The sequence below is a fragment of the Sorex araneus genome, chromosome X (assembly GCF_027595985.1).
Source record: "Sorex araneus isolate mSorAra2 chromosome X, mSorAra2.pri, whole genome shotgun sequence".
Lineage (NCBI taxonomy): Eukaryota > Metazoa > Chordata > Mammalia > Eulipotyphla > Soricidae > Sorex > Sorex araneus.
In genome coordinates, this window is record NC_073313.1 from 31,058,194 (window position 1) to 31,071,700 (window position 13,507).

Genomic DNA, 13,507 nt, shown 5'->3' on the forward strand with positions numbered 1-13,507 from the left:
GGGAGAAAATTCTAGCACAATATACATTGGATCCTCATCATCATCCCGTTGATCATCGAATTTCTCGAGCGGTCTCAGTAACCTCTCCATTCTTCCTATCCCTGAGATTTTAGAAGCCTCTCTCTACTCGGCCTTCCCAACGATGCTGCATTGGAGGCTCTTTCAGGATCAGGGGAATGAGACCCAGCTTGTTACTGGCTTTGGCATATGAATACACCATGGGAAGCTTGCGAGGCTCTCCCATGTGGGTAGGAAACTCTCAGTAGCTTGCCAGTTTCTCCCAGAGGGAGAAGTAAGTTATAAAATATTGTGCGGCCGCAAAGTGGCTTCTGGGAGCTTGTTTTTAAGTCTCTGGATGTTGGCCGTTGATGAGATTACACACACCTGGGTTCCTCTGCCGGTACCTTCATGTGTGAGGCTTGTCCGAACGTGTGGAGAGGGGCCTTGAGCATGGCTGTGGTTAGGTTCCGGAGGTCTTGGATACATTGGATAAAGGTCAAATATACAAAATACATAAGGCACTCATAAAACTCAGCAAATATAAACACCCAATAAACCCCATTAAAGGTGGGGAGAGATGAATAGACACTTTCATCAAGAGGACATATGGGATGATCATCAGACAAGTGAAGTGTTTATTGTCTCTCTTATTACTAGGCAAGGGTGAATAAAAGTGGCAATAATATATCATCTGACATCATTGAGAAAAGTATATACCAAAAAGACTGGAAACAGCCACTGTTGGAGGGGATGTGAAAAAGAAGCCCATGAGGCTGAACTGATATCACAGCAGCTAGGGCATTTGCCTTGCATGCAGTTAACCCGGATTCGATTTCCAGCATCCCAAATGGTCCACCAAGTACTGCCAGGAGTAATTCCTGAGTGCATGAGCCAGGAGTAACCCCTGTGCATCATCAGGTGTGACTAACAAAGCAAAAAAAGAAAGAAGAAAAAGAAAAAGAAACCCACTTCTACTGTTGATGGAAATGTTGTCTGGTTTAGCCTTGGTGGAAAACAGTATGAAGATTCCTCAGAAAAGTAAAAATATGGGGTTTGAGAGATAGCCCAGCGGGTAGAGTTCTTGCCTTGCATGCAGCCAACTTAGGTTCGATCCTCAGCACATGCTTATCCTTCAGCACAGAGCCAGAAGTAATCCCTGAGCACTTCTAGATGTGCCCCAGAAACAAACAAAAAGTAATATTAGAGCTTCTACATGTCCCAGTGACTCCAGTTTTTTGTGTCTACCCCCAAAAAACAAAAACATTGAGATATATGCATACCTGCGTTCATAGCATCTCTGAGTATAATAGCCAGAATATGAAAACATCGATCTAAGGACAAATAAACAGAAAAAGAATTTGAGGTATAAGTTATAATAAAGCCATTGCAATATGGTATATTTGTCCTTTCTCAAGTGATACATCGATGTGTGTTTGTAATATTGAACCAGAGTAATAGTACAGAGATTAAGGTACTTACTTGCCTTACACATGGTTGACTGATGTTTGATCCTGGCAACAGATAGGGTCCCCTGAGCACTGCCAGAAGTGATCCTTGTGCACAAAGCCAGGAGTAAGCCCTTCTGAACAGCACCAGCGCCACCCCCCACCAAATCAAAGAAAAAGTTGTTCATAGGTGAGTGTGGGTGGAAGGGGACATCGAGACATTGGTGAAGGGACGCTGACACCGTTTATGGATGTAGATTCGTAACATTGTATGCCTGAAAATCTACTATTAACCATATTTTAAATTGTGAGCCTGAGAGAGAGAAGAAAAATGCCTGCCATGTATCGGGTAGAGGGGGACAGAGTGTGGGAGGGAGAAGTAGACCATTGGTGGTAGAAAAAGTACACTGGTGAAGGGACAGGTGTTGGAGCTTTATATGACTGAAATCTAATCACGAAAACCTTTGCAAATGTGTTCATTAAAAAAGTTTAAATAAATAATAAATAATAAATTGTGGGCTTAATAATAGGGGTAAATAACAGAAAAGATGAAATCTTGCCACTAGAGACAACATAAATGGAGGGAGGTCTTATGTTATTGAAATAATTCTGATGGAGTAAAATAATTAAAAGAACTAACTCACAAGTGGAATACAGAGAATCAATGCAAGGAATCAGACAAAATCAAATAAATCCAAACTCTTAGGTTCTAACTTCAAAACAGAGGTTACCTAGTCTATGGTTGGAAGCCTGTGTCACTTGTTGGGAGAGAAGGCAACTGGGATAGAAAAGGGACCATTAGGACAAAGATAGTTGGAAATGATCACTCTGGATAGGAACTGCATGCTGAAAGTAGGTAAAAAAGAGAAAACACAATAACCTCTCAGTATCAGTGCTGCAGACCAATGTGCCCAGAAGGAGGGGGGAGAGAGAGGAAGAGAGAGAGACAGAAAGAGAATGAAAAGTGCCTGCCATAGAGAAAGAGACAGACAGAAAGAGAATGAAGTGCCTGCCATAGAGCCATAGAAGCAGGCTGTGGGAGGGAAACCGGGGTCATTGGTGGTGGGCAATGGACACTGGTGGAAGGATGAGGGTTGAATCATTGTATGACTGAAACCTGATCATGAACAGCTTTGTAACTATGTATCTCATGGTGATTCAATGAAACAAATAAATTTTTTAAAAAAAGAACAGAGGTTACCAGAATGGAATAGGAGAAGGGTTCCAATAGACTGTAGTGGAAGGATGTGGGTACTCTACTGGTTGACATGGTGCAGTTACGTATATTTGAAGATATGTGAACTTTATATCCTAAGATATATATAGTGCCGGTAGCAGAGAAAGCATAGCAGGTTTATATGCAGCCAACCAGGGTTTGCTCCCCAGTACTTCATATGGTTCCTGGAGCTGCCCAGGAGTGATCTCTGAGCACAGAACCAGGAGTATCCCCCAAGCACTACTGAGTGTGGCCCAAAAGTAATATATATATATATATATATATACATATATGTATATATAGTGCTGTAAACAAATATGACCTTAAATAAGATAAAAACAAAAAAATGGATTTCTTCTTTATGAAAACTCCATGGAGAGGGATTATCCTTAATTTCACAGTTGGTAGAATTCAGCTTCTCCCTGAAATTTTAATTATTCTACTTAACTTCTTTGTAGTGGATATGTGAGATGCAACTCATCCAGGCTTCATAAGATTCTTCTTTTTCTAGCTAACTCAAAATTTAGAAGGAATTTTCCAGAAGTACATCATTCACTGTTGTCTCTTATAGTACTTTTGAAGTACTGTATGTCTTACTAAATCTTTTTTAAAATATAAAGTGGACGAAATAATAATAAAGTAAAATGTCTAAGCTTAATTGTAGCTTCCCTGTGTGTGTTGTGCCAGGGGAATGTTGATTATTTCAAAGTCGTGGATTCTGTGGAAGGTTACCAGGTTGTGGTTTGATCTTTATTCAAGTGAAATTGTATAACTGTCTCTACTTGAAAGATTTTGACCATTTCAGTAAATGTGTTTTATCAAGTTATGGAAACACGGTTTTACTGGTACATAAAATGTATTTCTGTATTAGGATGGTAAAATAGTGCCATCTTGTGGTGAGAATTAGCAATAGACTATCCCGAAGAGGAAAAATTAAAATAGGAAAGTCAAGAAGAATGAGTGAGGGAAATTACATAACCATAACGAAAATGTTATTAAATATTTGTTCTTTTTTCATTAAAGTACCTTTTCTTTTATTTCCTCTGTTTCTAACTTCCTTATCTTGCTTATTTAGTGTCTCCAGCTAGTAAACAACATGCCCTCAAACAGTTATCTCAGGGACAGCCCTTGGATGATTCACATGAATATTGTGATCACCTACGCTGTATACACACATACTTGTGTTTATAAAAAGAAAAACTAATTCTGGGGCTGGAGCGATAGTACATCGGGTAGGGCGTTTGCCTTGCACGTGGCCAACTCAGGTTCAATTCCCAGCATCTCATATGGTCCCCCGAGCTCGGCCAGGAGTGAATCCTGAGTTCAGAGCCAGGAGCCAGCCCTGAGCATTGCTGGGTGTGACCCAAAAAGCAAAAAAAAAGAAAAACGAATTTTAAGCACGTTGATAGCTTCATTAGCAAAGTACCAAAATGGGAATTTCTTTTATTTATTTTTGGTTTGGCTGCTACGTGAGGCAGTGCTCAGAGCTTATTCCTGGCTCTGTGCTCAGGAATAACTCCTGGCAGCCTCAAGGGATCATAAGGGACATCGGGGATCAAACCCAGGTTGTCTATGTGCAAGGCAAGCACCCTACCTGCAGTACTATTGCTTCAGCCTAGAAAATTCACTTTAAAAAAAAAGAGACAAATCAAGCACCTTTTAGTTTAATTGCAATATTAAGGCCTTTTCCAGATGCTTGTCGCCCTGCCACCATTTTGCTGCAGCCTTTCTCTCTGTGGAAATGGAAGTTCAGTACACAGACATTGTGTTTGAAGGGAAAAAATGGCACCTCTCTTCTAAGGATTTTGTGTCCATTCCAAAAAATCCTCATAAGAAAAATTAAACTGGGTACCGATAGATGCTTAAACCTATTGATTTACTAATTTGATAGAAAACTTTGTATTCACATTGTACAGTTGAAAACCCAGGAGTAATATATTTTATAAAACATTTATCCATCAGAGTTTGTCTCTATCCTCTTTACACAACCAATTTAATCAGCTGCTTTTCTTTACTCTCAAGGGCATGTAAGAGGCAGAGAGACCAGGGAGTCTGTCAATAATTTAAACAAAACAGCTTGCAGTCCAGGAACTGATCTACAAGAAGGGGGCTGGGAATGCAACTAGTCAGTGCTTTCACCATCAATCACATGTAAATTTCAACCCCTGGCCACAACTTTGCATCCAGAATCAATTTATTCCTATCTTATGGCAATGGAGGGGCCAAAGGAAGCTGGTTTATGTTGGCATGTTGAAAATTACAAAATAAATCTCAAATGTATTTACCTGAACCCTCGGTTACAAACAAATCAAATGTGCTAATTATAAGATTTTCATAAACCAAGTGATTTTTTTGTAAGTCAAGCTTTTATTTTCCTTTTAAGAAAGCTATTTTTGCCAATTATGCATCTCTCCATGTAGTAGATTTATTAGGTTGAACAGTCATTAAAGAAAAGGGATTTATTTGCTCTGAGTTTTAAAACAGTAAATGTTTCTAACCACCACGTAAACTAACAAATCCCCATCTTGAGATGCATTTCTGAGTATCTTTGTATCTTTAGGTATAAGAATATACCTAAAGTGAGGCATTCTTCCTAGTATTTTACATATGCTATTTTGGTTCAATTTTCTTTTTAAAAACATTCATTTTATTTAAACCTTTTATTGTACCTAAAATTGATTTAAATATGCTATACAGTTATAATTGCATGTATTTTATCAGTGACAATACTGAATATTTTGGAGAGTTCACCCAAATTTTAAACTGTAACTTAAAACTCAAACTCCTATGATATAGGCCAGCTACTGCTGTAGACAATCTATTACAAAATCTCAAGGGTATATGCCCTGAACATTTATTTCTCATTACTGTGCTGGAGCGATAGCACAGCGGTAGGACGTTTGCCTTGCACGCGGCCGACCTGGGTTCGATTCCTCCTCTTCTCTCGGAGAGCCTGGCAAGCTACCGAGATTATCTCGCCCGCACGGCAGAGCCTGTCAAGCTACCCGTGGCATATTCAATATGCCGAAAACAGTAACAAGAAGTCTCAAGATGGAGATGTTACTGGTGCCTGCTCGAGCAAATCGATGAGCAACGGGATGACAGTGACAGTGACAGTGCCATTAACAGAGTGCAGAGCCAGGAGAAACCCTTGTGCATCGTCAGGTGTGACCAAAACAAACAAACAAACAAAAAAAGAGTACACTGTTAAGTGTCATCCCCAGCATGGTCCAGGCTGCAAAAAAAATCAAAAAGAACCCACAGTTGAATGCAAACATCCAGAGTTCTACTTGGCATAGAGTAGTACTCAAAATACAATTTAGTGGATGAAAAAAAATAAAATCACAAATATAGACATCAAGAACACAAATGATTTTCTTGAGATGCCTGTCTCTGAGATTGTAAAAAAAAATGATAATGACTTTCTTCATAGGTTTCCATAAAAAGCATAGTAAATATCATGTCTTAATTTCTGGTTATCTTTTTCCGTTTTCACTTTTTGCAGCCCAAAGCAGCACACACTTCCATCAGAAGTGGAAAATGTTTCATGTTCTTAAAAGAGAATATTCATTGAGTTTTTCCACTTTTTGTACTTAAGAGGGGAGAATATTTCTCATGAATAAACAAACTGTAGATGAAATTCATACATTCATAATAATATAAAGTAGTGCAGATATTTGTGAAAATTGTAAAAAGCATGGTACCAGCGAATGGTCATTAAGATCTCTGTTGGTAAGTACTGGAGAACGGTCCTATCTCCAGTAATAAAGCTGAATGCCGAAAAATCCACTAAAATAAAATTAAAATGTGGTTCAATATGTCAAAACTCAGTGGACATTTTTATGACTCATCAATTGTATCATTGCAAATCTTTAGAGAAAAGATTTTGATGAACATCAATTTCTACATCAAGAAAAATAAATGAGCCTCCATTTCATTTCTTCCCTCTGTTCTCACCTTCAAGTTGTTAAGGTCTTTGAAACGAATAAAAGATGACACTTCAGTAGCTCACAAATCAGACTTAACTGTTCCCATGTCAGTTTGAGTTTAGAAAACATTACTTTCATCTAACAACCCTCTCGGATATGGTACTATGGTAGGGTACTATGTCACCTCCAGAAATGATCAATGCTGAATCTATCTAAATTTTAAGATATTAGAGAACTTTGCCTTCTATCCGTCTCCATCCTTTTAAAACAGCTTCCACGATTGCCTTAACAGCACAAGGAACAAAGACATTTTTCTATTCCTTAACTATTTGCTATTCTAAATTAAATTAGAGTTTGAAAATAGAGGTTAGAATGACACACAGCATAAACAATTTTAAAAACCAATTCTTTGATTTTCCAGTTATAGGAAAAATAATGCAAAGCCAAAGTTATATAACTCCTACCACAAAAAAGCATAAACTAAATGCAAAGGCCACTTCTAAGGGATTCTAAGGACAGGTCTAAGGACACAAAAGGGCTCCAAATATGAATCATCTCTTTATTCAGAGAAGTCCCAAGCTAGCAGGGACAGTAAGAGATGCACACAAATGCTCTCAATTTATAGCAGAATAAGATAGCTATTTTAGAGGAGTTTCAAATATTTTAGCAAAACATAGAGGAGAAAAAGGGATAACTTCAGAATGAAATAGAATTGACAGTATGTAGGCCTCTAGTCAAAGATAATAGAATAAACATAGGACTGGAGATGTTAAAAGTAATCAGACTCTAGTTCCTCATGAAATAAGTATATCAATAGGTAAAGTCTGTAAAATTAAGTATCAAGTGAATGATATTAATGTCAAAAACAAGATCTTAGTGTTCACTAAGTTAAAAACCCATCAGTGTGTAAAAGTGACATGATGACCGTTTGTTTTAGATTAATTTGGAACTAACTAATCTGAGAGTTAATAAAGAACTAAATTACTTGACATGAACACTAACAAGGTATCTATAATATAGCATAATCTATTGAAATCTTAAACAAGAGCACCAACTGGGGGAGTAAAAAGAGTATAAATTCAAGATATATATAAAAAGACAGTACAACTTCAGATAGATTCTAGATTAACATTTAAGAACTCACTTGATCCTAGCATTAATTATAAAATTGAACATACTAAGAAAGCAAGGATTCTTCTTGAGTTCATAGGGAGCGTGGAGGACAAAATGAAAGCTACCAATTCTAAGATTGGATAGACAGAAGCAGAGAGCCATAGTTTACTGGAGAATAAACTGACAAATAAAACCACCATTAGAACCAGTACTAGAATACGAAAACCTGGATTGTAATGGATGTGTGTATAGAGGGTTAGTGTAGGCAAATCTGAGAGTTAAAAAATACACAACTACCTAGGAGGAGACAGTGGTGTTGGGCCATGACAGTATTGAGAGATTGACATCTGGAGATTGGAACAGGTTCACAGAGGAAAAACTCACAGAATTATTAGAGGAAAAATTTTATTTCTGGTAGGAAGAAAGGAAAAAGAAATCTTTTGAAATATGCCAAAGTACTCTATTCTTAACAGGGCCTATCCTTAGGAGAAACCAGTTTAACAGAGCCTAAACTGATATTATCATAGCCTCACTGATATGTGGAAGGAAATATACCATATTCTAGTCATCTTTATCCTTATACATGGTAATAAAGGAAATATTCCATTCCAGTCCATGATAACCTTTCTGCACCACCGAAGGCAGAAGGGCGGGGGAGGACTGAAAGCACTTGTGAAGCTCATCCAAAGCCGCAAGCTTACTGAAAGACTGAAACCTGTAGATTGCCCGTACCACCCCATGTAAGGATTATGAGATAACTGAAAAAGGTATAAATATGTATACTGAGAACAGCAGAAGGAAACATAAGAAGTATGTAAAACGATACTAAGAAATTTTCACAAGTTAATGTCAGACACCAAAGCAAAGATACAAGAACTTCAAACACCAAATAGCAATGCAAAAAATTACCTACACAAAGGTATCATTTATTTGAACTAAAAAAACAAGAAAAATAAAAATATGGGGAGATAGTATAACAGGTAGTGAGCTTGTCTTGCACTTGGTCAATCTGGGTTCGGTTCCCAGCAACCCAAATGATCCACTGAACCTTACCAGGAGTGATCCCTAAGCATCTAGCCAGGAGCATGCAATGAACACAGCTGTGATATACCGCCCCCAAAAAAACCGTCCTTTTATGTCATTAGAAAATCTGTAAGCAAGAAGAGAGTGATGCAGAATATTTAAGAATATTTAATATTTAAAACTTCAATCTAGAATTCTGTACTCTGCCAAATTATCCTCCAAGAGAAGATAAAAAAGTCTTTGTCAAACAAGAAAAATTGACAAAGTTTATTACCAATAAACCTGACTTGCCAGAAATATTACAAGAATGTCTTTAGAGTAAAGAAAAATAGCAGATGTCAGAAACTCAAATCTACATAGAAAAAGGCGGTACATCAAGGAATGAATAAAAGCAAAATAGAAAGTTTTGTTTTTCTTAATTGATTTAACGCATAGCAATTTGATTAAAATAATTCCAAAATATATTTCATTATCTCTATCAAATGTATCATCACATATATATCACCGTATCACTGTATCACTGTTGCCCCGTTGTTCATTGATCTGCTCGAGTGGGTGCAAATAACATCTCCATTCGTCCCTCTTGCATTCAGGGTCAGGGGAATGAGGCCTATTATTTTTTTAATTTATTTTTTATTTATTTCTTTTTTATTTTTTAAAATTGATTAATTTATTTATTAATTAGTGAATCACCATGAGGTTACAGTAACAGATTTACACATTTTCATACTTGTGTTTCCCTCATACAATATTCGAGCACCCCTTCCTCTACCAGTGTCCATTCTCCACCAGCAGTGAACCCAGTATCCCTCCCACCTCCCAATCCCATCCCTCCCTCCCCCTGCACCCTCCCTGCCTCTGTGGCAGGGCATTCCCTTTTGTTCTCTCTCTCTCCTTTTGGGTGTTGTGGTCCGCAATAGGGGTATTGAGTGGCCATCGTGTTCAATATATACTCTACTTTCAGCACACATCTCCCCTCCCGAGCAGGTCCTCCAACCAGAGCTTACTTGATGTTCCTTTCTCTATTTGAAGTGCCTTTTCCCCCAGCATGTGAGGCCAGCTTCCAAGCCATGGATGAGGTCTATTATTGTTACTGTTTTTGGCATGTCGAATATACCACAGGTAGCTTGCCAGGTTCTGCCGTGTGAGATTCTGCATCGCTCTTTTCTGGGAGCTTTGTTTTATAGTCTCTGCATCTTGGCCGTTGATGAGATTACATGGCACTGGGGGAGGTTAATGGGTGTGGCTGCCAGGCTACTGGAAAAATAGGGATCTAGGCGGAGGAGGCCCAGTCCACACCTGAGCAGGCTTAGAGATCTCAGCAACGAACCCCGAATACTTGGGTTCCCCTGCCAGTTCCTTCATGCATGAGGCTCATCCGAGCATGTGGAGAGTGGCCTTGAGAACGGCTGTGGTTGGGTTCTGGACGTTTTCGGCTGCCAGGGTTCTGCTTGGGGAGGGGAGGGAGACTCAACCTGCTCCCCTCCATGGGGGATCACATAAATATAGAGATATGTATTTTAAATTGAAGTATAAAACTACAGCAATGATTCAAGGAATTGGAGAAATACTTTATTATTTTTGTACTTTAATATAATTACACTACCCGTAATGTAACAGGGTATTACTTTAATGTAGTTTGAATTATTTTGTAACTATGTATTTTGCAATCTTGTACAACTACTAAAATGTTTTGTGAATACAAGCAATATGCAAAGAAAACAGATCACTTGTATCACTTGTAGTCCCGTTGATCTTCGATTTGCTCGAGCAGGCACCAGTAACGTCTGCATTTGTCCCTGTTGCGTGCTAGTGCAGCCCAATGATATCTGCTTGCTCCTGGAACAGGAAGAGCCTCAAATCATTCATTCAGGGATTTGATGAAGAAATCTGACCATCTAGTTGGTGGGCGGCCACGAGGTCTCCTGACATCCCATGGAATCCAGTCGGTAACAGCTCTAGTCCAGTGGTCGTCTCTGAATCGCATTACATGACCGGCCCATCTGATTTTTGATGCCTTGGCAAACGAGACAGCATCCCTGATTTTTTACCATTGACGGAGGTCAGAACTCCGGATTCCTTCTCTCACCTGAGTGAGACATGATATTCCCAGTATAGCTCTTTTGATTCCTCTTTGGGATACCCTAATAGCATTCTCATCCTGTTTGCATAGGGCCCAAGTCTCTGAGGCAAAGTAAACAGATAAAATAAAATAAAATTATATAGCGGCCGGAGTGATAGTACAGCAGGTTGATCATTTGCCTTGCATGCAGTTGACCCGGGTTTGATTCCAGACATCCCATATGGTCCCCCGCGCACTGCCAAGAGTGATTCCTGAGTGCAGAACCAGGAGTAATCCCTGAGCATCACTAGGTGTGGACCCGAAATTAATAAATAAATAAAATTTTAAAAATAAAATGGTATAAAGTGTTAGATTAAAACCACCAAAAGCAGGAAAAAGTATAAGACAAAAAACTAAGAATTAAAAATAAGGGCAAAATTATAGAAAATAGGGCTGGATAAAAAGTAAAGTCGACAGGTCAGTTGGCTTACATGCAGCTATTCCAGATTCAATCTCTGGCATCCCATACGGTCCCATGATCACCACCAGGCACAATTCTTGGATGCAGAGCCAGGAGTAACCTCTGAGCATCACTGGGTGTGGTGGTTTAAAAAGAAAAAATATAAATAAGTGATAAATACGGTAAATATTAATGCAGCAATTTCAATAATATTTTAAATGCAAATGAATGCACCAATTAATGGCGATTGTCTGAAGGAATAGGACATCAAAAACATGTCCTATGTTTGTCTACATTAACCTCCTTTAAGTATGAAAACATATAAAGATTTAAGGTGACTATATGACAAAAAATGTGCCATGCTAACACAAACCAAAAATAAGAAGTAACTATGTTGATTTTAGACATAGCCATCATCAAAGTATCAGTATCTGACAAGAGGGTATCAAAGTATATACAGTAAGAAAAGGATATTCACGGAGGAAAAGGTGAGCAACTGTCTTAGTTTAGCACCGCTCTCTCAGAAATGGATAGATCCGAGTCACACCCATGAACTACCTCAGCGACATGTAAGTTCATTCACCGGCAAAAATCCAGGGACTCGGAAATAAATCTTGAAAGAGATCAACAAGTTTCAGAGATTCTTCTGGACACTGCATAAGGCTAAGTTGTCCAGTGCACCCTGGAGTCGGGAGGGTGAGCCCAGCACCTGCCCAAGCAGAGCCCTGGCAGCCGAAAACCTCCAGACTCCAGAATTGCTACCATACTCTCAAGCTGAACTCCACTGCTTGGGATGAGCATCATCCAGAAATTGATCTGTTGAAAAACTTAGGTATGCCTGTTCTGTGACTGAAATCTCCAGGATTTCATGGAGTCAGGGATGGACTATCTCTCCACATCTCCCTTTACTTCTGGAAGCCCTGAAAGCCATGCACAAGCCCCAAATCCACCACCCAATTAAAACTTTGACTCCAGTTGTATCATCACATTAAAATTTTGGGATTTCCTAGAGCATGGGGCTGTATTGACAGCAGCACAACATTTGAAACTCTACAACACTGATAAACCAGGAATAGCACACCATATTGGATGGGACTGAATGTAGAAGGCGTCCATTCTCAAATATCAACACAGAAGACATAACCTGTAACATCTTAGTAATCTCTTATGCAAGGCTTAATGGCTCCACAGTGAGATACAACAGTCTTCACTAAATTTATACCAAGGAAACATTTTTTGATCATTCTTTTAGCAAATTATAACAAGCAATATTAAATAAATTGTTGAAGTCCTGCTATGCAGGAAGACGTAGGGAGTGTTGGGAATATTTGAGATAATGGTGGTGGGAAGGTGCAACGGTGGTGGGATTGGTGTTAGTATATTGACTGTCTGTAATAAATCATCATGAACAACTTGTATAACCCAGTGTTTATATAAAGTGTAAGGGGAAAACAAGTATTTTTAAAAAAGAGAAATAGGTAGACCCAGCAGGCAAAAAATCAATAAGGACAGAGTTAAACTCAACAACACCATCAGTAAGATGGATGTAGTTGATATCTAAGACAACTTTATCCAACAACAACATAGTTTACATTTTCTCAAGTTCACATAAACTACTCACCAAGACATAACATATTCTGTGCTGCGCTGTGCAATAGAACACATCTTAAAATATTTGAAACAAAAAAACATTGTACCATGTCTGCTCACAAATCACACTGAAATTAAACTAGAAATTAGTAACAAAGATTACTTGAAAAATCCCAAAACATATGGAGATTATGCAGCATAGTTCTAAATAGCACATGACTCAATGAAGAAATCTCAGGAAAATTGTGTACTTAGGCTAAGAGTACAAGCTTCAAAAAAACTCACATAACTAAAGGAGAGAAAGCCTCGGTGAGTGTTCATGGCCAAATGTGCAGACATTACAATGTGATGTGTGAGTCCCAATAAACATCATAGTTGTAAACATGCAAGGTTCATGGCCAGGTGTGCATGTGACCCCGGTTTACCACAACAACCACAGCAGGAACAACATCAACAACAGGCCAGAGGGGAACACTTGCCTTGCCTATGCTCAAGCCCCAATCTAAACACAAAATTTACAGCATTGAAGGCTAGAATATGTTTTAAATGAAGAGCCAAAGTCAATAATAACCTTTTTACCTTAAAAAACTACCTTAAGGAAAAGGAGAAAATTAAGTCCGAAATAAACAGAAGAGAAGAAAAAGTAAAAATTAGAAGCATGGTAGATTC